Source organism: Phalacrocorax aristotelis, chromosome 1 (genome assembly GCF_949628215.1).
Source record: "Phalacrocorax aristotelis chromosome 1, bGulAri2.1, whole genome shotgun sequence".
NCBI classification, from domain to species: domain Eukaryota; kingdom Metazoa; phylum Chordata; class Aves; order Suliformes; family Phalacrocoracidae; genus Phalacrocorax; species Phalacrocorax aristotelis.
The window spans coordinates 94,706,446-94,730,689 of NC_134276.1; the positions used below are offsets into that span (position 1 = coordinate 94,706,446).

Genomic DNA, 24,244 nt, shown 5'->3' on the forward strand with positions numbered 1-24,244 from the left:
ATGTATTTGTATTTGCAGTTTTCACTTTTTAGAGAGCTGCCCTCTTTTTGGTTGATTTTTGCTTTTTTCAATGAATGAAATGGATGAAGGCTTGGTGTGATCTTACTACAGAACTGAGAAAGATCAGGGCTAGATCTCCTACGGATTCATACAGCACAAAGGAGTCTGTATTTTCCATCACTCATTTTCTTGCAATACCAGGAAAGGAAATTTTTGCAGGAATGGTTGAAGCTTGGAAGGGAAAGTATCCTTTAATGCCATCACAGCCACAGTGCCAAGAAGCACTAGCTGCTAGTATCTGCAGCTAGGAGAGGTCAGACTCTTAAGAAACAAAGGCAGCTTACAAGCTCAAAAACAGGTGGAGTTACAGGGTGAGTATGTTTTGGTTCAGTGGGAGCTGTGACCCGCTACACAGATGCACTTACTGAAGTGGGAGATGCTCATAAACCCTCCCTATAAATTACCTGCCCTGCAAAACTCCCATTAATGTAGCACTTAAGGAACCTATCCCAGGTAGGCACAGCAAATGTAAAGCCTGGATGGCTATTACCTATGAGCTGCCCTACACCAGCCCCTGGGCCTGGTCTGTCAGTCCCTGGCAGCCTGCGGGACAGTCACCGTCCTTCCCAGGATGCTGGCACTGCAGTGGGGTAGCACATCCAGCACCTTCTCTTCCCCCTGGCTCCCCATCTGGACAGCTTTGCCGAGCTTCCTAAGGGTGGCTGTGCACAGCAGTGATTCAAGAGCAAAGGCTAACAGAGTAAGGAGATAAATAGCTTTGCTCTTTTTTTTTTGCATGTTATCCCAAGTCTTTGACTAGCTTCCTTTGAGTCCTGAGGTGAATGTGATGTGCCAGTCTTCCTATTAGAAAGGGATCTAGTTATGGTAGGGTGGGAAATGCACAGAAATACACGCTGCCCCTGGGCCACTGGAGTAAGGAGCGCAGCTCCTTCTGGCTACAGAGTTGCAGCCGCCCTTAAAAAAAGCAAAAAAACCAACAAAAACAAACAACAAAAACCCAAAATTAGAGTAACTTCTGAACCTGAACTGTTCCTCTGCTCTTTTTATTATTTCCTAGTGGATCAACTGATAATTGTTTAAATAATGGCAAATGCAGCTGTCTTTGGATGATTGGGATGATTAATAATAGCTCTTTTCTGAAGTCAGTCTGTGTTTCTGCAAAGGCAGTGAAATTCCAGCCCAAACAAGCACCAACTGACCGGTTCAGACCATGGCATCAGCTGCAGCAGCGGTGCTGCTGGACGAGCCATGGGCTCCAGTCCCTGGTCCTGCCAGCCAAGCTCTTGCTTTCCCCGCAAGCAGCCTACAGCTGGATGCTCAAATAATGGTTGTGTTAAAAATGAATGCTGGGAATGCCACGAACTATTCCTCTTGACCTGAAGTGGCACAGCAATGTGACAGCTGATCATAAAGTTGAAGCTCAACCTGTCCAACTGGTGGCCAAATCATCACCAATGCTCTTGCTGCATTGCTGGCTGCAACAAACTTGCCTGTAGCGTTGAAGGCGGTTGCACATAGCTGCCTGTCCCAGGAGTTTCAAACACTGGACACCCTGCACAGTTACAATAGTCAGGAGGCGATTTTTAGCTGGGGCACAAATAAGCTGTGTTTGCCATTGGCGTATTCCCAGTCTGGACGAGCCACGGCTGTTACTGTTCCTCAGCCTCCCTAATTCTCTCTTGCCAACGAGTGTCTTGTAATTGAGAAGAATCGGAGCCCCTTTTCTTTATAAGTAGAATAAGTCTTCTGAGGCTATGCTAGTCCTCTGCTTTTGGTCAAAGAAGGCATGCTGTGTGCACAGGTGCCCAAAAACTCACAGCAAACTCTGTCATCTCTCTGGGGAAAAAATAAGCTGCTTTTAAGACATGGATTGCAAAAGGCACTATATGTAGTGCCATCCTGCTGCCTGAAGAAGGGGAGGATAGATTTAGCTGATGAATAAGGAGGCCTTTCCATCTGTAGGGTCTCATTCATGTTCTGACAAGGCTGCGTCACTCGCTGTGCCGAAGGGCCATTGTGCATGGCACTGGGTGCAATACCCTCGCCTCACCCCATGCTGGGCAGCTCACCCTGGCACTGGCACACCAGGGAGCTGCTGCTAAATGGCCAGGGAGGGCTCATATCTCCCACTGGGAATCTCCATCCCTTCCCTGGAAAACACACAGGCTGGCGGAGAGCAGAGCTTCGCCAGGTGGCGTTATGCCACCCAGCACCCAAGACATTTGGAAATTCAGCCCTTCTGTGGCAAGACAGCCAAAATGGTATGGGGGCAAACAGCAAAGGGCCCGGCTTTCCTGCCATGCTGGAGTTAGTCTGGTCCCTCTCTAGCTGACCAAACCTGAGCCATGCTGTGGAGGACATGACCCGCAGGCCCAGCTGCAGGGGCCTAGAAGAGCCACGTTTCTCAGTACCTTCCAGCCCCATGCTGGTACCGACGGTGCAATTTTCAACACCACATTCAAAGACGAAGCTTTTTGGTTTTTTCTCCCCCAAATAACATTCTCAACATTTTGATTCCTTGAGAAAGATGCACATCTCTGCTACCTGGGGAAGGTACTTGAGAAGGTGCACATCTTTGCATCTGAGGCACGGTCCCAAGACAGCCCAACAACCAAGGGCTGATTGATTAAATTGAGAATATTAGTAGCAGCCTAATGAACTGGCCTGTAAAATCTTTAAAGTGGAAGATGGGCGTGATAAACCAGCCCCTCATGTGAATCATATCTTCTCTGTTTTGTGCAGGTTAATGAGCAAAAGAATCCCTAGCCAGTAAAAAACCCTATACGGACTTTCCAATTTATCAGTGTTCTTTATTTTTACCACTTATCCTTCAGAGAAGGAATATGATCAGATAAACCATACCTAGGTGACATTTCATATACTAAGTATTTTCTGTAAAGTATAAAGTAAGAGTGTGGTGGTACTCACATCTGTGTATGTGTGTAAGAGACAGCTATTATGCCATGTATCATCATCATCATCGCCATCCTGTACATACCTGTACACCTTATATTCTGACTGAAATTGAATACATTTTTTGCCCTATGGGAAGGGAGAGTATGTGGCAAGGGAAGGACAAGTTAAAAGTGACTGAGTGCTTTCAAAGCTGATACCCGTTTCCGATAGGTAGCTTTCCAGGGCAGCAGAGATGTATTTGGTAGGTCAGCAGAGTGGTCCTGAGCATGGGACCAGGTGCTTTCTTTCAGGTATTCCCAGTTGCAGCAGTCCTCTGCTTGTTCTGGACCACAAGCAAAGGGGATGCTGAGTTTCACAAGCTCTGTGCCTGAGCGCAGGATTGTTGCATCCTTGGATGCCACCGCGGAGCCATCAGGCAGAGCCTCAATGCAATACAATATTGCATCTCCCGCACACCCACACAGGAGATCAGGAGATCTCATTACAGGTCTGCAAGCTCCAACAGTGTCCCTTTCAGCACTATTGTAATTATACCTGTTAAACCACTGCTCTTTATTCCCAATTAATGTATTGTGGCACTCGCAGTGGTGTTGCAACACAGCTGACAGATCCCCTGCCTTTGCAGATCCGCTCCTGTCGGGTTGCAGGTGCTTGCTAATCGGATAATGCTGTTGTTTTGGTTGCGCTCACGTTTGTCTCTGGTAAATGACAAGCAGTAGCTTGTACTCTGCTTTCTGGCGCTTCCCTTTCAAGCTTCACAGTTGTACTTGCCATTTCACCTCCTGAGCGTATCAAAGTGGTTCTTGCTGCTTTGTGATACGGTGGCAGTTCAATCACGGGGAAGGATGCGCGGTGGCACTCCCCAGCAGTGCCTGGCACCCGGCAGCCCTCATTAGCCCGTCACGGAGGCAGCTCTGAAATTGATGGGAAACAAAGGGCAGTCACCTGAAACTGGTGTCAGTTTGGTTTCTGCTGATTGATCTACCAACTCCACTGGGGGAAAACAAGTTATGCTGGATGGCAAATATTTGTGGGTCCACTCCCTTCATCCCAGGAGCACTTTTAGTTAGGAGCCAGGGAGGTAAATGTAGGAAGAGAGGAGCCCCCTCTCTCTGGCAATAGTTGTTTCTGTACATCTTGCTCTTACTAATGAGCCCAGGTGTAAATGAGGTACTGCTGAAACACACAGTTAGAAACTCTGGTCACCATGGGGGTCTCAACTTGGAGATTTCAGCACCAAAACCACAGGCTTAAAAAAAAGATTTCTCATTATATAGTCATGACCACAGACACAAGACCAGACTTTTACATATTCCTCCTGTTAAACAAGCTTGTTCACCAGCATCTGAAGTGCTGAGCAGCTCCAGCCTCTCCCAGGAAGAGCTCTGGCTGTCACACCGCGCAGCCAGGGCTCCTTAAGGGCTCTCGCTGCAGGACCTGAACTTCCACACAGCTCAGGTGCTTGGGAGAAGACTGCCTAATCAAGGAAGGGTACGATTAATAGGTTGCCCTCCTGCTTTAGATCAGGGCAACTAATCTTACTAATAATACAATTTCCCACTTTGTCACAGATAAAGGATGCCTCATTTAGCGCAAGGTGGAAGAGCCTGCGTAGTGCAAGGCTCAGTCTCTGCACGGAGAGGTAACCTCTGCTGAAGCGTTAAGCCCAGCAGCAAACCTGAAGCGACTGTATTTCCTAGTGGGTTATTGTGCAGCACTAAGTTCCCAGCTGACTTTTGCAGTGCCTCAAACACGGAGCTGGGAAGCGACTCCAGAATACAGCCAGACTAGAGCACGGTGGAGTTGGAGAGCTGCTTGCTGTATGCATTTACTTTGGTTACTTTAGGAATCTTATTTACTACAGATCAGCTGCCAGGCTTAAAAGATTAAATATAGGGAACATGGAAAGGTACTGTGGAAAAAATTCAGAAAAAGGCTTGAGTCTTGGCCTGAGCTAGGTGGGAATATGGTCACGTTTTGTTGTTTTTAGTGGTGGTTGGAGCTGCAAGGCTGAGAGTGATGGGAAGAATCTGACACATTTACACGAAAGATCTACCAAAGATTGATGTTCTGCATAAAAACTCAGAAAAAAGTCCTACATATTGAAAATTGCCTTAAAAGAAATAATTAGCCTTGTTAATCTGGCATATTGAAGAAACTCTGTACTCAAAACTGATCAGCTCTCTATACATCTTCATTTAGCACCCTACAAGTGTGCAGAATGTCTCCTTACTGGGCTGTAGAAAGCAGCCTCTGCATGAGTGCAAAGGTCACATTGGGCAAAGCAACATGCCCACAACAGAAATGAACAAACACAACTGCAACATGATGTCCAGAAAGTGTCCAAGAGCATGTGGCTGGAAATGCCAGAGTGAAGCAGACAGAGAAGTGCACGCAAAATCCAAGGGAAAGTGGGAAACCTTTTCTACAAGGAGCGATAACAAGACAGATTGGATGCATACTTTGAAGAGCTTCCAACTAGAAACAATCACAAAGAGTTCAGAGAGGGAAAAGCTGGGCGGTGAAGGGTCTTTACAGGAAAGATAAGAGCAAGTTCAAGTGCAATTAGAAGACAATCTGCCAACTTTTAAGGCTCTCGCTAGTGAAAACATATAGTGATGGTCATAGCTAACCACAGCCACACAAGCAAGCACAGGACCAGAAAACATGGGAAATATAATACGAAGTTTAAAACTTGCAATGTCAAACTTTCCAGTGAGGGACATCTCTAGACTGGGTCACTCTAGACCTGTCACTAAATCCACTAAAGTCAATGAACTTGACAAAGAAAAGCAGCAGGCCGTGAGGTTGCATGTACATGAGCTATTAGGCCCGAGACCAACAGGGTACACGTCACCAAAAGCTACAACAATAACTAGCAAAAAGCCTTCCCAGGAGCAAGGGTACTAACTGTATCCTTATGAAAGACACAGGGCTGTCACCCAGGGACGTATAGGTATGTCATGGAAAAGACAAGCCCTGTTCTTGTTACCACCTGCAATGTTTCACAAACCTGAAATTAAGGGATTAGAAGAAGCATTGGAGAAGAAGGGCGCAGATAGCATAGCTTGTAGCATATGAAACAAGAGAAGGCTTCATAACAGCAGAGGAGAGGAAGGCGGGCAGGAGAGGTACCAGGTCTTGCTTTGACCCTTAGGCAAGATCACAGACAGCAGGAAGAGACTCAGTTCTTCCACAAATCAGCTATTTCATCAGGATTTTCTCAGCTACCAAAGGACCAAAGGATGCTCCAAACCAGAGCTCCAGCTGGGTGTGAAGGTGAAAACATCAGCCCTGGAGAGCTCATGGCCCTCCTGCGAAGGGACAGGGACCCCTACAAATGCCTGTAGCTTGATGCAGTCCTGCTGGAGGCTCCAGCATGCACAACAGGCACCACAGCTGAGAGAGAGTCTTGAAATAACCTTCCGGAGTGCTTTGAGAGCCAGAGACACTTCACAGTGTTATTGTAGGCGCAAGAGAGTCTTGCAGGAATGAAAACACCCATTGATGATGTGCCATGCGGGGGCAGGCAGTGATCAGAATCCCAAATCAAGGACGACACTGAGGCATCCAAGTAGATACAGCCCGAACCTCAGCAGAGCCAGATGTCAATCCCAGACAATTTAATTATGTCTGGGGAAACCAATCACAAAGATTGTGGTTAAAAGCAAAGCCTGTTGATTATAAGCAGCAGTGAACAAGCTGAGAATGAAAGGGGTAAACAGGGAAATTTAGAAATTGCAAAGGAGGTGGAAGTAGGTCAGTGTGTTCACACCCAGCGATGCAACTCAAACCACTTACTAAAGAAAGTGATTTGCTCAAAATCGGAATGGGAATGACAGCTAGAGCAGCGGACATAGAGAAAGGCTGAGAGCAAGAATCCAGAGCATTTACCAGCATCACCATAGAGTATTTCCTCCTCCTTCCCCTTCAACCACTACAGTCAGGCTCATGCTACAGGACAACATGAAGCTGTAAATAAATAATAGGACTTTGCCAAGCTATGGCAATGACTGTAAAATGTTCCATGGTCTCTGTTCCCACCTTCACCAGTGTCTATTTCATCAGGATGGCCATATTTAAACTTAAACTGTAATCCAACAAACAGTGTGACATTAGTTGATGTACAGCACAGACTTGACATGCTTGGTGAAGCTGAGATGATGATCAAGTGTCTCTGCTTTTAGAAAGCTGCTAAACTGAAAAAAAGTTAATGAAAGAAAGCAAGATGTCTGCAGGGAGAGCTAAAGAAAGGAGAGGTGCTGTGTCACCCCAGAAATACAGGCTTGAGTAGCTGCACCCTTTAGTGAGCTTTGCAGGTGGCAGAAGGACAGGGAACCAGTTTGGAAAGACATGGCAGGCCATGTAGGTCACTGTGCAATTTTGTGATGGTCATCCCCTTGCTCCAAGGCATCCTAGCAGAAATTGCTCCTAAACTACTGTATTACCACAGAAAAGGAAAAGGCAGTGAGTAGCACCCTGGCAGGTAACCATGAGTGCCTTTGGAAGTAGGCTGAAAGTTTGGAAGAAGAATAATGTCAATTCAAAATAGCAGCCAGCATGTCACCCAGTAATTGTCAGTGTGTTCAGCTTGATGAGATACAGTCAAATGATTTGGAGAAAGCAGAAGCCCCCCATGTGAACACGATCAAGCCTGATGTGCTGTACCTCCAGCAAAAAAGGGAAGAGTAGGGAAGAAATGCAGCCAAAGAGGAAATACTGTAACCAGTAACAAACCCTCAAAGTAAAAGATGGTATAATCAATCCCCCTACATATTCTCACATGAACATTCAGTCATTTAGGGAGTATTTCTGAAAAGTGTGGACCCAGTTTTTTCCATGATGCTGAAAAAGAAAGTGTGGAAGGGGGAGTGTGGGAAAGCACTTTGCAATGACTCCACTCACTGACGTTGAAATAGAGAGAAGATAGCCTGAAGTCCTGGGATGGACAGTGAGAAGGACCTGTGTCTATCCGGAAAGGCAGTCAAATGGGGGCTTTTCAGCTCGGGGCAGCTGACTGAGGGGCTCAGATCAGCCGTGTTAAATCCCTGCCGCTCCTCATGGCATCCCGAGTACTCCAGCAACGCTCATGCCCAAGTACCCTAGTAATGCTCCCAAGCGAATAACTCATACCTCAAGCATAGGAGACCTGTGGAGTTAATTAAACTATTTACAGATTGTTAATGTAAGGCTGTGACTTCTGGATACTCACAGCCTTTTTAGGTCTGATCTGCTCTGGGTGATTGGTAGCTGGGGTTTTATCACATTCTGACTATCACCATCCTTTCTAACTACCAAAATCTGACTTCTGAAAGGGCCTCCATCTGTCTCCCATTTTGCTTTAAATTACTAAGTTGTCCCATAACCCCATCTGGCAATTGGCTGGAAATTTGTTTTGTTTTGGTTTCTCCCCTTGAGTTACTCAAGGAGACACAGCACTGGCTGAGTACATTAGATCATTACATGTCTCTTAAAGTAGTTGCTGGATTTATTTGAATAGGGATTAGGAAGATTAAGAATGTTTTCTTTAAATGAATATAGTAGCCTACAATTTTCAAATGGTAATTTTTTGTCCATTATATGGATTTGTAGTTAAAGGACTTTGATGTTTTTGACTACAGTATGAAGAAAGCAGTTAAATATTGCTGCTGTGAAAACCAACAGTTTTAGAATTTTATTCAAGACTGTGAAACAACAGATGCACAAATCCCATTGAAATTCAATGAAAAATGACCTCTCACCCCTGTAAGTTGCTTGAAAAGCTCATTTACAGAACTTCAGAAGTAGCTTTACATACAATTAGTATTTCATATCAAACATTCTTCATACAACTTCACATATTGTTATTGGGGGGGGGGGCGGGAATTGGAAGATCATTCCTGACACAATGTTACAGACATAGAAAAGTGTTTCAGCCCTTTCCTTATCTGTCTTTGCCTCTCTGAAGTCCTACATCTCAGTTTAGCTATCTGTGGTGCTTGCATCAACAAAGTACAGAAGGAAACTTCAGTCTAGTTTATCCTTCCCTCATCTCAATTCCACCTCCAGCCAACTCCATTATTTTATCCTATGCCCTTCCAAAAACATAACTGAGCTTCTGCAGCTCTAAGGAGCTTTAAAGAAGCCATCCAAATTTCATTTATCAAAGGGAAATATGTGTATGGAAAGCTGGCTAGTCAGGATCCCTTGAATATTGCTCCATCAGCTTCATGCTCAGCACATCACAGCTGGCCTAACACCAGCAGCTGGTGTAGGCTTACTGTATCTGAGGTTGCTCCAGCATCTTCTACCTGCCCTTGTGTCTAACTCAGGGAGATGGATATGGGTTATGTCATTAACTTACTTTCATATGAACCCAAGGAAAGCTAAAGATGTGCCACTCCTTTCTCCCTTTAATGCTTGTAGAGTTCATCCAGGTGTTGACCCCTATACCAGCCCACTACACTTTGCTGTCTATGCCCATCCATCAGGCTTTAGCTGCGCTTGACACCGACCCTCTGACACAGACCAGGCCAGCGAGCAAGCTCTGACTGTGTGCAGCCCCCTTCTACACTTGCTGGCAAACCGGTATGCTAACACAGCCACTAACGCCTCATTTCTGCAGCGGCATTATCTGCGTGTTTGCACACAAGGCCTAAGCTGGGCTTTCGGAAAGGAATGCTTAATTATTTGCTGCCCGTCTCCTGCACAAGGTTCTGCATGAAAACCATGGGATTTTATTCTTATTTCTGGAGGGAACAGGATGAGGGAAAACAAAGTGCTTAGAAAACCTTTTCTTTCCCGACCATGCTATATCTGTCCAAATTATTTAGTCATTCTCTGTGCACACTTACTGGGAGAAAAATAGTAAAAATAATAATAATAATACCTTAATGAAATACTGTAAAGGGAAACTCATTAGTAAGAGTTACAGTACTCTTTCTGTGTGCTAGCTGAACTGCAGAGGAAGCGCTCGTGTCTGTGTGCTGATGGCAGGTGAGTAATGAGAGCTCAGCCTCCTCTCAACATGTAACTATCACCAGTTTAGAATCTGCAAGGAGCAAAATATAAAGCATTCAGTAACTTTTTCTCTCTGTCTCTGTGTATATATCCTCATACATGCAGAGACTCCAGAGCTAATATTTCTGTAAGAATACAAACTAATACAATCCATCCTGCCCCAAAAGTTAAAACTAATTGCAGCTCAGCAATGATACTTTCAAAGGCTTTTCAACGGCTGCTTCTCTGCCTTTGAACACATCTTTGGCGCTCAAGTCCTTGGAAGAGGGGCCTTTACAATTTTGGGTCTGAGGCATTATCTGGCACGTGCTCTGTATCTTTTAGGATCTGTGCGATCGCACGTCACTGCACATCTCATAAAATCAAGCCTGCTGTGTTTATGCATTCACAGCACAACTCCGATCCAAACTCAGCTCCTTGTATTAATGGGAGATTGTCGTTGGGATGACTTAGCTACAACAATGCTCACAGTTTGCCTAGTCTAGCCAAGAAAACACTGAATAAGACGTCTACCGTCTAAGTCCTGGCTTCCTTGCTTTAAGATGACAGAAACCCTGACATTTTATGTTGGAGCAGGAATCTATCTGAATGCCTTTGTCTAAAATTTCCTCTCCCTTCACTGATGTGCAGTGTGTTGCAGTCCGTGTGATTGCCTTTGTCCTATCCAAAGAGGGACTGGACTTCAGCAACACTGCAAAAATGTAATGCATTTTGAGAAAATGACTCTAAAAGCAGAAAAAAAGAAGCTTGAAAAGCATTTTGAGGTGTAAGCTATTACACAAAAGGTCGGCTGTTATTGTTACTACTTTATTAGTCATTATTGTTGATAATGATGAAAATGGTTGTCTGGCTTCAAAAAGGTCATCCTTTCTGCTGCGATTCAATCCCATTTTGAAGGCTGAAGTCTTCATCCCTCCAACTCTGTGTTGATTAACTTTGAGTTTGCTAAGGAAGCAAGACTAATTCAATCCATTGGTTGATTTTCAGTCCAGGTAACCTCAACAGTTTTTAAATTCAGCGGCCGATTTAACCAAATGTGACAGAGGGCAAAAGATGTCCAAGACAGAAATTTCCTGTGGGTTGCATGAAAGCAGGAAGGTGGATGGAAAAGACCCTATTAATGTTCCCAGCTGAGCGAAAGGGTACGGTGTGAGCATAACTGCTATTAGACACTACAAAGCCCTCTTAGGTGCTCAGCCTTAAGCCACGAATCTGTAGAAAACCGGGTCTCACTGGATCTTGTCTTCAAAGAGTTCTTTGTTATTCTCTCTTGATAGCAAACCCAATAACCTCCTAAGTAAAGATTTGAATTGTAGATGACAATACAGCCTGTGCTAGCATGTCAAATTAAACCTTGGTATTATTCATAGCTCACCAAGCCTACGGGGCGTGGTGTGGCTTTATTTGAAAGCTGCCAAGTTTTCCTCATGGTGGTATGGCTGTTGCCCTGTTTTCCTGTGCAGCGGCAGAGGTGTTCTTAATACAGCTCATTAGTTTATTATCAATGTCTTCACTCTTTCTGACTACCTGTTAGTCCCCAGCTCATCTCAGCTTCTTTTTTATTTACCCCATCATCATCTGATTTTTAATGTGCTTGGCACGTAGTTTATGTTCTTGTTCTTTACCCAGGCAAAGCCAACTGCCCCCTATGACAAGTTCTTGTGCCTGCAAAGGCGTATGTGTGGATCCAACTGCAGAAGGAAGTTTTACATAACAAAACCAGAAGTCATTTCTAAAGCTCCTCTGGAAATTGGTTACCAACAAAGAGACTTTTTTCCAAGGAAATGGTATTCAAAGTCCAAATCTGTCCCTTTCCCCCTGCCTCCCCATTTACTTCAGTTCATGAAGCATGAGACTTTTTGATCTAAGTCATGATGATGATGAGTTCTACGTGCGGGGCAGCCAAACTCACTTACCTCTCCCCTCTCCATTTTGGAGGTGACTAGAATTTGCTGAAACTAAAACTAAAACTAAAAGGTTCAGCAAATATTAATCTGTATTTTATAGGAAATTAGGTTGGACTGCATTGCAGGCATTTTTTCATATCTAGTTATAGTCTTAAAAATGTCACGGCCCCAAAGTTTGTGGACACAGCACACTCTAAATGAACAGGGGAGAATGATTTCAGAAAGTAAATCATAAATTCACACGCGTGAGAACACCCTGTGTGTCCTGACCAAAAGGCTTAATACAGTGTTTCTGCACTTCCAGTCAACCAGCTAAAATCCCTTTGACTCCACGGCTCCCCCAATAAACTGCTTGCACATTCTTTAAGGACACCCTACGTTCACTGAAATTATTCATCAAATAATTTAGAAGAATGATTAAACGTGAGAAAATGTGACCTACTCGTGGACAATTACCAGAGGAGAGGGAGGGCCCGCAAAATTGATCAGATTCATTACTCACTGTCACTGAAAGCAATTCACCTGGCTCTCCTCCCAAGCCTCCCCATGTAAATCACGTCCATCACAGCCCGAAGGAGCCTCATTTGCCAAATGAGTTGAGCGGCTGCAGCGGCACTCGGTTAAAGGCTTCGGCTCCGTCACAGTTTCAGCCCTAAATCAGGAGATCCGAATGACACTAAATATCTACTTTTAGGCGATAGCTGATCAGCGATCAGCGAGGGAAGTGTTTTCCAGCGAGCCACAGACAGCTCGCGTGGCCACCGGTGATTTATCCCCTTCCCATCACTATTGACAACATGAAATCCCGCCTCTTTGAGCCAGGGTCATCCAGCCATTACGGCACATAAAATATTGATGCAAATTAATGTGTAACAAAAAAAAAAGAAAAAAAAAAAAAGCTGAAGTTCCTGTAATTCTAGCTGGGCCATAAAATGGGGTTTCTTTGAGAGCCTGGCCACGCCGGAGCGGGGCGGGCGGCGATGGGCTCTTGCAATCTGGACCCGCGGCACTAGATGGCAAAACAGCGTCAGTTTTGGCAGCGCAGTCCGGGCTGCTGCTCCTGGCACCCCCCGGCCCCCCAAAAGCAGGTGGCTGTGGGTACAGCCTGCCCGTGGGCATCCCGCAGAGGGTGGGCTCTGCACCCCGCTGCCCTTTCGCCTGACCTTCCTCCCGCCTTCAAACCACGGGGGTAACCTGCGACCGCAGAAATTGTGCCTTAAAGATCAGATGCAGCTCTTAAATACCGTAGGTGAGGGGACCATAAAGGCCGGTATGGATCTATAGGTGGCTATTCTTCTTAACTGCTGTTGCTGGCATCAGTTGTTTGCTCTGCAGTTGCCCTCAGGAGCTCTAGATCCCGTGCAAGACAAGCAGTCCTCACTCCAAAAGAGATTATCCAGCAACCGGGTGGAAAAACTTGTGTCATCTCCTTATGGAACAAAAAGAGATTTACATTTAATAGTCCCATGGGGAAACACCTCTCCTTTCAATTTCATGTCAGTCTATGCATTGGCTGTTTTACCTTGTGAGGGAAGATACCACCTATACAGTTAAGCTGCGAGGTATTTTTATTAGGAGTCTGTTCTCCCTTTTCCTTATTCGCAGATAATATCTGTTTATGCTAAAACGAGTTACAGAGGGAAAGGTGGAATCTCCAGGGTCTAGTTTTGGATCAAATAACCAAAATTTTTTAGGTCTAAGTCAAAACCACTGATCTCTGGGCAGGTCATTAAGTTACCTTTCTATTTTTTGTAAGGAAGTTAAGGTTATTGTCATGTCAGTAAACTCCTCCACACAACTGCACCACTACAGCCTACCCCATTTTAGGGATAACCTCTGTTCCCACACCATAACCAACTGCGGGACTCAAAGAATCAATTTAAGTTGGAGATTGCAGCTTTTACAGTTTCATCTGAAGGGGATATCCAAACTGCTCTGCCCTTTTAGTGCTTGGGAACGCAGAGAGCTGACAGCAGGAACGCTACTTCTCTCCCCTACAGCTGGAAGAGAGCGTATGAGGCTCTGAATGCTAATGGTCATGATGTGGACATCTCCCCTTGGAGATGTCTTTTGTATGGTCCCCTTCTTTGGGAACAGCTGAGCCCATATAGCTGAAGCGTGACTTCCAAAACAGAAGTTTCTCTTGGAAAATTTTGCAGAAGCTTTGAGCTGTGCCCCTCCCTTTAATTTTTCGCTCCATCCTTGCAGCATTCAGTCCTTCCCCCTCTCCCCTGCCCTCTGTGAGGTGCTGGTGACAGTCCCAAATTGACCTTCCCCTAGGAAGCTCAGCATAACTGTTCATCAAACGACGGGGCCCTATCGAGACCCAAACTTTGCACTTGGGGATAAAAAGGCAGCAGTAAGCCTGAGTGGGCAGTGCACATACACTAACCAAAGGGTGTTTTCTCTTTAGATTTGAAAGAAGCCGTGGCAATTGCCAAGTCCAGATTATTTCTACCTTCAGGACAGGACAGGGCTAACATGAAAAAATCCTGCTTTCTGCTGGTACGGGCTTTTAGCAAGTAAGATGTATTATGCTCACCCTTGGCTATTTAAATAACACTGTCTCACTCCATATAAAACAACTTATAATATGAATGAAAAAAATAGCTATGGATCGTGAAGCAAGTGGGAATGGATAATCAATTTTTATCACTAATATTGTGGGTAAGACCAATAACTCTGAATGAGTTATGAAAGTTTCTGCAGCAGATGTCTCTCCTTTCCAAGCAGTCCCATTCTAGCCCAGCCTTAATAACAGAAAAAGTGTTGAGTTAAGCACATTAAAACAAAACAAACATTTATTTTCATTGTCCATCATATTTCTTTTTAAAATATAGGAATGTGAAATTCTCACAGGTGGGCTGGCAATAGGAGGCACAATAGTGATGGAGTAGAAAAGCCTTTCAGCTCTACAAACACAGGTTCAGATCAAGCTTAAGTAAGTGGCAGGCGAAATGGGGCTATTGATCTCAATCTAGTCCCGTTTGGCTACAGCAAAAAACTCTGCACAACAGTGTCTCAGCGCTTAAAGGGACGCCGTCAGCTAAAAGGTAACGCTTCTGATGGAAAACATTTGCAGCATTATTTATACCAGTTGAAATTACTGGAATGGTTGAGATTACTAGGGCTGAAAGACATCAGAGAGTAAATTTACCTCCCTCCATTTGGGGAGGTATGTTTACTTTGTACTTTTGGCAGTGCTTTCTGCCAGACCTGTGCCCCAAATCTCCTTTCCAGTTACATGGTAGAGCAGGCATGATGCAGGCGTGCAGGTCAGGCTGGGAAACATGTTTTTGACTTGAAACTAGTCTGTCAAAGAAAAAGATTCACATGGAATTAAAAATCCTCTGATGACCAGGAACCAACCTGCCAGGCAAGCGATAAGGTCTGCCTGATTTTTCTTTCTGCCTGTGCACCCACCTGCCCAGCAGCCCACCTGGGAGTCTGCTGAGGAGCTTTGGCTACCAGGCCGTCGGCAGCCTGCTGCGAGCACTGGTGGCAGAGGAGGAGAGCTTTGCCCTCCGGTCACATTACATGGGGCAGGTTCATCTCCAGGGGATTTCCAAAGTGAAAAATGATGAGTCCAGACCCAGGTTGAGAAGCCTGTGGGGGAAGAGATGACCTTTTTCTGCCTCGCTGTGCACGTGAGTAATTTTGTGTCTTTCAGACTACACCTTTGGTTAAGGTCTGGTGCATGCAGAAGTGAAAATCCTGTTCTTTGGTTCATGATGGTCAAACATAGATTGCACAAGGCACTGAGAAAGAGAGAAGATAGAGCTTTATGCAAAATGAAATACAGCTGTTGGCCTGTAAAATCTACCAGGAACCTTCACAGTCAGGTGTACTCCCTGAAACTCTTTGTAACTTCATTTCAAAAACCCATAATATCTCGAATGGAGAGAGGGCACAAGGACAGCATGGGATGGAACATGGTGCAGAGGTCTCTGATCTAGTCCCAGGCAAGCTGGCACCCCTGCAGCATCACGCAGAGACACACACTCGCACCCCAAAAGCGGTCAAGCCCCACTAGCGCAGTGGTCACACCATCATGCCAGGGGCGAAGCTCCACAGCAATGCAGCCGTGCTGCTCCCCATTACAGACACGCAGAGTCCAACCAAGGAGGTGAGTCCTGCAGGCCCTGACCCTGCAAGAAGACCCCAACAGGTCCTTGAAGCAAATGTGGTGGCCAAGGTTGTGTTCCCTTCCCGTCAAGAATAAATAAGGAGTCAGTCCTTGACTTGCCTGAGAGGTAGCGGGAGTAGAGCTGTAAGTGGGACATGCTCACAACTCCATCGAGAACTTGCAAGATCAGACCTTAAGGATGCTATTTCAAAAGGCCCCAGTGTGCACCATCAGGACTTGATTTTTAAACACCTCAGTGCTCTTTGGGGTGTGTAATTCAGGTCCAAGGGGCTCAGGAATGAGCACAGGGAGCTCTTTTTAAAGGCCGGCCTTCACTGTGACTGCTTAATGCCTGGATCTCTGGCCCAAGGTGAGTGGCTCAGGACCATAGCGGGACTCAGAGACAGGGTTAAAATGCAAGAGTTTCTTGCTTCCACACTGCTCTTCTATCTTTCTGATCCCAGCTCCCGGTGCACCTCTCCTGCTGCTGTTTAAAGACACAGCAGGGCTCAGTGGAAGGCTGTGTGGCTGCCCTCTCGGTTTCCTTACATCGGGGGATTTATGTTAGAAGTTCAGCATTGCCAAATGTCATTTTGAATGATTTTGTAGTTCTAGGTTAATAAACTGCTTACCGTCATAAGGGAACTGAACCATACATTACTCCAGTCACTACGGTGGGCCTTTTGCTTAGCCATGTATGTAAAATGTGCAGTTCATAATGATTCTCAATAGCCCTACATTTCCAGATTCACATTTTTAATTAAACGGCATTTTCTTTCTTTTGTTTCTAAATGGGCATGCGGTGTCATTTAAATCTCACAGACCTCCACAACTAGAACATCCCAAGACCTCATGGCTGCAAAGCTCCACTCCTGCTGCAGTGAAGAAAATATCAGAGAACAGTGAAAGAGCATAACTTACACCAGGCGAGATCTCTGTGCCATTATTTTTTCAATTAAATTACACAGAAAAATATCTTAGCAATTCAAAGCCTCTTCATAGTGACCCAGCTTCAACATTATCTGAATATTATGGTCATCCCTTATTTAGTGAGGCTGTTGGTCAGTTCAGGGGAGGAATGGAGTGAAACCCCCTCCTCAAGCCTGGGAGAACTGGGATAAGTCTCAAAGATTTGCCAGTGGTACTGTCTCCAATGCAGCGTGCAGTAGCAGTATGGGGTATGTACCTTCTTATACATGTAAGAAGGCAGGCTTCTTAATGCTGTTCTGAACATGACCTTAAAACACACACAATAATATGTTTTATAGATATATATATTCTGGTAGTCTCTTTGATGCTGTGGAAGCCAAATATCTAGTGATGGAAAAGACCCCTTTTGGCACCTTAGACTGCTGAACGCTCTAAGTGTTTCCTCAGAACCCACCATTTACTCTAGTTTGAGGCAAGGAACGTAGTTTAGGATTTTTTACTGACTTTTGTGGGTGCGACCCAGGCACAATGAGCACAGGGAGACTGCTGATTTACCTTTCAGTGGCGTCATTTTGCCGGGAAGCTGAAGAGGAGCTGGCTTTTGTTCTGAACCCCACACAGCCCTTCACCCCACAGTAGTGACGGGGAGTCTGGCAGCTCGTCTGCCTGCTCCCATTTCTTCCTGCAGGCACCACGTTATATATCCCTCACGAGCCTGACCACAGCTTTCAGAAACATCCAATAAATCAACAGTTAAAAGGGAAGAGTAGACATGGGGAGCAGGTGCTTATTATCTGTGCATCTCTGGAGAAGAATAACCCACAGTGTATTTCCATGCCCATTTGAAATGGAATATGACCATGACCCTGCAAGTGGCTCTGCTCGAATTGTTCCTGGCATCATGTTTTACTCCTAATATTTTCATTGTCTGCCTCCATCAGTTTTACCTCCCACCGTAGCATTAATTTTGTATGTGAATATGGAGGCTGTGCTTTAAATAATACAGCATATGCTTTTTATTTGCCATGTAGAATAATATTTTTTTGGCTGATTTATGTTCCACCTGGACAAAATTATTTTTTATGATGGGTTTATTTCATTTGCTCCCACATCCCCAAAATGGGGGGGGGGAAGCGAGATCTTGTAAACCACCAATAATGATGGACACAGAAATCTGCTTTCAAATACAAATTTACTGCAAAAACAGATTCTCTCCAGCCATGTAAATGAAAAATGCTGTTGTAATGATTTTAAGCTCGCAAACGCATGGTACTACTGGAGAGAGTAATCTTCAGGCTCTTGTATCATCCCTTACACAATGCTGAGAGTATGGAGAAATTCACTGACAGCTATAAGCTATTCCAGTAGAGCAAAATTACACATGTGGCTAGAGCATGGATTTAATTTAGCTCTTTTCAGAACTTCATCAAGAAACAAAGCCAGGACAAAACCCTGTGGTCTTTCAGTTTGCAGATTTGCCACAGAACTTCATAGGCTAAGCTGCCAAATCTACCTCATTTCCAGGACCGTGGAAAAATATGTTACTTGCCATTGAAACAAGTTAGTTACAAACAGATAATCTGGGTTTTAATGATTAAAAAACAAAAAATGTGTGATGTACCTTGTTTTGTGTTTTACAACCCTGGAACAGACTGGCAGTATTTTTATGCTAATCTATCACCTCCAGAAATGCTCATTATGAACAGATTTCTTAAAAAAAAAACCCAGCCATATGCAATCCGTAGCACAACTTTGTTCTGATTTTGACTTTCAGCTTTTGGTGCTTTTTGTAAAGCTACTAAATATTAATCATACAGATCCATAATAGTCATAGCAGTCAGAAAGGCCTGGTTCTATTTTTGGTTGTAATAGTCGTCTTCAACCGTACAACATCCCCCAGACAAAACCACATTGTAATAGGAGTGCATATCATAAGGACACATAACGCCTCCATGTCAGCTCTGAACTGCAGAGCTGAGAAAAGCAGGGTACTCCTTCAGAGCAGCTTCCCTTTTAATACTGAGGGTAACAAGAGGAGATAGGACTTTCACAGGAAAATCCTGCTGCTTCTAGTCCCATCCCACAACTCCGCATCAGATGGTAGAAATCCAAGCTGCTGTCTCCCCCTTGGCATCTTCTGGCAGCAGCCGGAAGATTTGTTTCCACACAGGCCCTCTCCTCCCCGCACAATGCTCTGTTCCAGCCCCTCATCCTGCCACGTCCCGAATCCTTGATCCACCAGCTAGCATGGAAAGCTTCAGCGAAGGTGGGCCACCTTTGTTCTGCTCCATCTTCCTCTCTTTCTGAGCACTGAGAAGAGTGAAAAATTTATCAACAGCAAGCTGGGTACTGAAAATCAGGTCACTGGTTTAAAACGAGGAGCATTCATCTATAGGATGAACGCTTATTGCATTTGTTTCACCATCGTGCCAGCCCCGGGCCTTTCAAACAAAACCAGAGCTCTCGTTCTCGCACAGACTCCTCGGGATGGAGGCAGCTCCTGCAGGAATCGTAAGCATGCAGATGGGAAGGGAAAGGGAAACAGTATAAAAAAGCTACAGTAGATGGTGCTAGACAGGTGCAGAAGACAGCAGCTAGTCATTTGAGGATACCTGCAAGATTTACCCCTAAGCTAAGCGGTTTAGAAAATGTGCAATTTAGATTTATCAGTTCAGAAGGGAGATTCAGATAAAAACAGTTGAGCTGGTGAGATTATTAAATGCAGAACCCCACGCTGAGATGATGCTCACCCTACATGTGCTGACGAAGGGGAAAAAGGGCATCAGCCCCCCCCCCCCCCCCCCCCCCACCTGCACCCCGGCAGCCACATGGAAGGCAAGGTGCGGCAGAGCGATGGGAGGAGAGGGGGCAAGTCACAGGCAGGGACCTTCGTTCACCCAGGAACTTCTCTTGGGAGCTTGACATGGCACCCTTCCTGCACCTCGGGATGGGGACGGCAGAACCAGCAGGAACGCTGCAGGTTATGGTCAGAGCGGGAAGCGGAGGTCGGTATTTCCTGATGTCAGCCCTCGCGTATCAAACCATTAATGTCACAGAAAGGTGGTCTTGTGTATTTAATTTTATCAGGCGGAAGAACTCTGATATATGCTGCGCTTGGTTCACTGCTCCCGTGCAGATTTACTCGGCATTTTAGCATGCGTGCTGCCTCGCTGACAGAGATTAAAGGCTCTCCTCAGAGCCCCAGGTATTACGCTCAAATGCATAAATCAGGGCTTAATATATAATATTTGTCCATAAAAATATATCACGATGGCATTCGTTTGGCCATCTGCATATTAAATACCGTTACAGAACGTCACAAGTTTATCGAGGATTATTTTGCTATGCCAGTAAAGTCTCCCGCCATCCTAAACAGGTACCTCTTCCAACAGACCGTGGGCCGGGTTGCAAAGAGGAAGGGGCAGATGTTGCCAACGCCATCTGTGACCCCACACGTGCCCCAGCTGTGCGGTGCTGTGCCAGGAACCCGCTCCCAGGCTGGCCCCGGGCTCTGGCTTGCCAGTGCTGGCGGGGCAGGGCAGGGATCACGGCGGAGATGACACCGTGAGCCTCTAAAGGAGAAAATTGCATGATGTATTGCCACTCACGAGCACCCACTAGAGAGCTGTTTAGAGTGAGATTACAGCCTCAGAGGAGACTCTCATGCCTCTCGGTCACAGGGTTGCTACGATGATGCAGCCGCAGCTTGTATGCAGGAGGTAAGGAGGGATTTAAATGATGGCCAGAAAGAAAAGCTGGATCAAACCTCCACAAACCCCATTTGGATTAACCCAGATTCCCGCATCCCCAGCTTTGAGGGACTTGAAATCATCCAATTTGACTCTTCTCCCTTAAACAGAAGAAAAATGGGAGGAAGAGAATGAAGTTTAGACTTCGGCCAAGAGTTTACAAAGCAGCATTTTCAGACTGAAGGGAAACAAAGATGCCCAAAATAAGAGTTTGTGCAGTCTGGAGGCCTTGACCCTACTCACACCAATTCCATATTAGCACAGCTATGTCTATTTCTCCACGTTTGCTGCTGACTTACAGGTAAGCAAGGGAGAGAAAATCTGACTCAGTGCTGCAGTCTTTCCCCCTTCATCCTTTTCCTATTCAAGGTCTTTTTTTTTCCTTTTCTTTTCTTTTATATTCCTATTATTAACACAGAAGAAAAAAACAATCCCTGGGATCCCGGGCACATCCTTGGAGTGGCTGCAGCCTCATCGTGGATGACTAGACAACCGCCACTGTGCCACATAATGAGGAGCACACATGCTGCACCGGGAGATACTAATGAGGGAGCTACAGCCCCCTTAGCCCTCTCCAGTAAATCCGTGTCTGCAAGCCATGTTTTATTTATCAGGCTTATTATGGCAGCGCTAAGGAGCCATTTGAAAAGGGCCGCCGTTGTTCTGGGCGCTGCATACCACAGTGCCTGCTCCGACCAGCTTCCAGGGGAAAGGGATGTGGCTGGCAAAAGGTAAGGGAGAGGAATTCTATGTGCAGGCTGTGCGAACAACACCGTGGCAGCATTTATCCCATCGGCTACTTTCTGGAGGGTTTCAGCCTGTTTTGACCTCCTGGTGTGAGCTGAGCACCGCTTGGGAGGGATCCCAGGCCCTGAAAATACACAGTGACTGGCAAACAGACTGAAGCTGAACTTGTGATGATTTCCAGGAATGGTTCTGAGGAAGCGAAGACGTGGTGGGCCTGGAGAGACCCAGGTGCAACCGGCAGAGCCAGGCGACTCGGAGGGGCTTCACAGGAGCCGCCTGAGATGGCCACCTCCCTGCCCAGCACTGCTCCCTGCTCCTGCTCCCAGCAGAGCTCCCGCCGGACTCCCGTGCTTTTCACCGTGCGCACGAAAGGCTGCTCCTCTGCGCAGAGCCAAGCCGCTGCGGAGCCCGTGTTGTGATTGTTGTGCCGCTTCCGGCAGCGTGCAGTCTCGCTCGGATTTGCATGCGTGCCAGAGGGAAAGGGGATTTACGATCGTGGCTCTTTTCTCCAAACCTCCTCTTCCTGACCCCTCTGCATGCCTTCTCAGAGGCTTCTGTCCACTTTGGAGAATCACTCTGCTCCCAGGGGACAAACAGAAACAGGAGTAAAAGGCGGCTAAGTGAAAGGTAGAAAAGAGATGAGTAAACCTTTGTAAAAGTTATACTGCAGATTTCAGCAGGACTCAGACAAATTGGTCTGCATTCCTTCAACATATAAGATTTCTACTTACCCTGACCATTAGCACCTTAAGCTACAAGGGCTGATTATATGAAGCTCATGGAGAGGCATCAGTTAAGACGATGGATTTACATATATTCCTTCTGGATGAGAAATGACAAGTTTCCTCGGTTCAGAGTTTGGTACAACTGGACTCTATTTCAGAAAGAAATAGGAGGAGAGAGAAGTGTTAAATGCGTGCATCTGTACTGCCACCCAAAATGATGGAAGCAGTTCACAAGTTTGAGCAAAAATGTATGTCAAATAGGAATAGAAGGAAACGACTCGCAGTTTCCGAGGATGAACTATAATCTGCCATGTCACATCGACAACAAATTACGAGAGTAAGTGAAATTCCCAAGAGATGTTGCTCTTACAAGGCCAGCCCAAATGGTGTTCCCAGGCTGCAGAATGCAACACTAAATATTTGCACATATTTATCACTTTTCGCCCACACAAGATCTGATCTCATCTTATTTTGCAAACACTGTGCAGCAGAACAACTTCCTAACCGCCGAAGTGTAGCCATCGCTGGTCTGCAACGTGCCAGTGGCACCTATTTCGTGCCAGCATGCGTCCTGGGAAGACTGTTAACAAAGACGGTTTGTTATCTTTTTGCCACTGAAGAGAGAATCTGGATAGGCCTTGCAAATGTTACGAAAACCCACGCAAGTTGACAGAATCATCTGTCTTTTCTTGACAAATACTGTGCAGCTGCGAATGTCGCCGGAGGAGACAGGCCACCAGCAGCATTGCTCCTACAGTCGCCTTTGTAGCAGTAACTTTAGCACTACTGTGGCTAAATGCTGATGTATGGCTAAATTGACTAGCTAATACTGGTAACAGCTCAGTAACAGCAGTAGCTAAATAGTAATGGTGATAGTTTGTCCCCCTTCTTCTTCAGGAGTCGGCCACAGAAAGAAGGCCCTCGTCCAGCAAGGGCCAAACACCACCAGCTTTCATTCACTTCAGGGAAAACGTAAAGGTTTTAGCTAATATAGTAACTTCTCTATGTCTCCTGCTTTCCTGAATAACAGTATCAAACCTATTCAAGGTGTCTTTACGCCCTCGCTGCGGGGCTCGTACATCAGGAGTGCTCCATCCGACTGAGGTGCTTGATAAAGACACCTTTGCTTGTTGTCGCTTTGGTTTCTTTATCCCGGCCCCTGTGCTGGGCAAAGGTAAGCAGTTACATGTTCTTGGGCTGCCAGAGATCAAATGTGCAAACTTCCTCATTGCTTGGGGCATGAGATAAGGGGTTTCTAGCTGATTCCCCTTCCAGGCATTGCATGGCCACACTAATCGGGTCATTCTAAAGAGGAAAATTCTTTTTTAAATGCTGCTTGCATGTAAAACTTTGTGCTGCAAATGGGATCATCTTTTCCTAACAGGAAGGGAAAAAGAAAAGTCCGCCTCTTTTTCTCCCATGCACACGGCCATCGCAGTTACATACCACTGGAGTTAGAAAGGCGCGCTCCTTTATTTCGTTCCAACCAAAGAGCAATCAAACCTACTCAGGCTTGTGTTAATGATATACATTATACATACCAGAGACATTTACACTGCATATCAAAATCGATCAGAACATATGGAAGTTAAAAAAAAAAAAAAAAGAAAAAAAAAAAGACGATTGCCTTATGCTGTGAAGCTTGACTTGAGTATGATCTATCTCAGCCTAATGGGTAAGGCACGTGCCTGCACAGGCCACAGCGGTGTACCAGCACTACGCTAAAACGAGGCAACATTTACAGTCCAAGTTGGAAGCAGCCCATGTGGCTGGACATTTTGGGGAACAAATGAGGGCAGGTGGGCATGAAAATGATTTTATGCTCAGGTCATAATTTGTATGGTGTCATCTCACGGAAGACATGGCACTTCCTCGTCTGGTGCTTTTGCTGTGACCAGGTACTTCCCCTGCTCGCAGTTTCAAGCTGGGTTATTTCTGTCAACTTTTTCTCCCCCCCCCCCCGCCCCGCCAGTATGTTCTAACCACGGGTAAAGTCTTTGGATTCAATTTGTTCAAACGTTTTAATTTTGTTTTAATTTGGACAGGAAAGTTAGACAATAAGTGACATCCTCTTTTTGCTAAAGATTTATCTCTTTTTCCAATTTACTGAAGTCCAGCACACGC

At 45.6% G+C, this 24,244-nt stretch overlaps 1 protein-coding gene and 1 long non-coding RNA gene across 3 annotated transcripts in view; one reads left to right on the forward strand and one right to left on the reverse strand.

Moving 5' to 3' along the window:
- The window catches only part of TSPAN7 (tetraspanin 7), a 127,799-nt gene extending 106,850 nt beyond the window's left edge, over positions 1-20,949 (forward strand). The window contains exons 9-10 of one of the 2 annotated variants that reach the window (XR_012661300.1): positions 16,792-20,618; positions 20,759-20,949. The gene's annotated coding sequence lies outside the window, so the exon portion shown is untranslated. Of the gene's footprint in view, positions 1-16,791 lie in introns of both variants that reach the window. The other variant, XR_012661299.1, reaches the window with a different exon arrangement.
- On the reverse strand, positions 18,075-22,916 carry LOC142059371 (uncharacterized). The gene is made up of 2 exons (XR_012661303.1): positions 22,127-22,916; positions 18,075-21,971 (listed from the first exon to the last, which is right to left on the reverse strand). It is a non-coding gene; the product is annotated as an uncharacterized LOC142059371 (long non-coding RNA).
- Between the last annotated feature and the right edge of the window lie 1,328 nt (positions 22,917-24,244).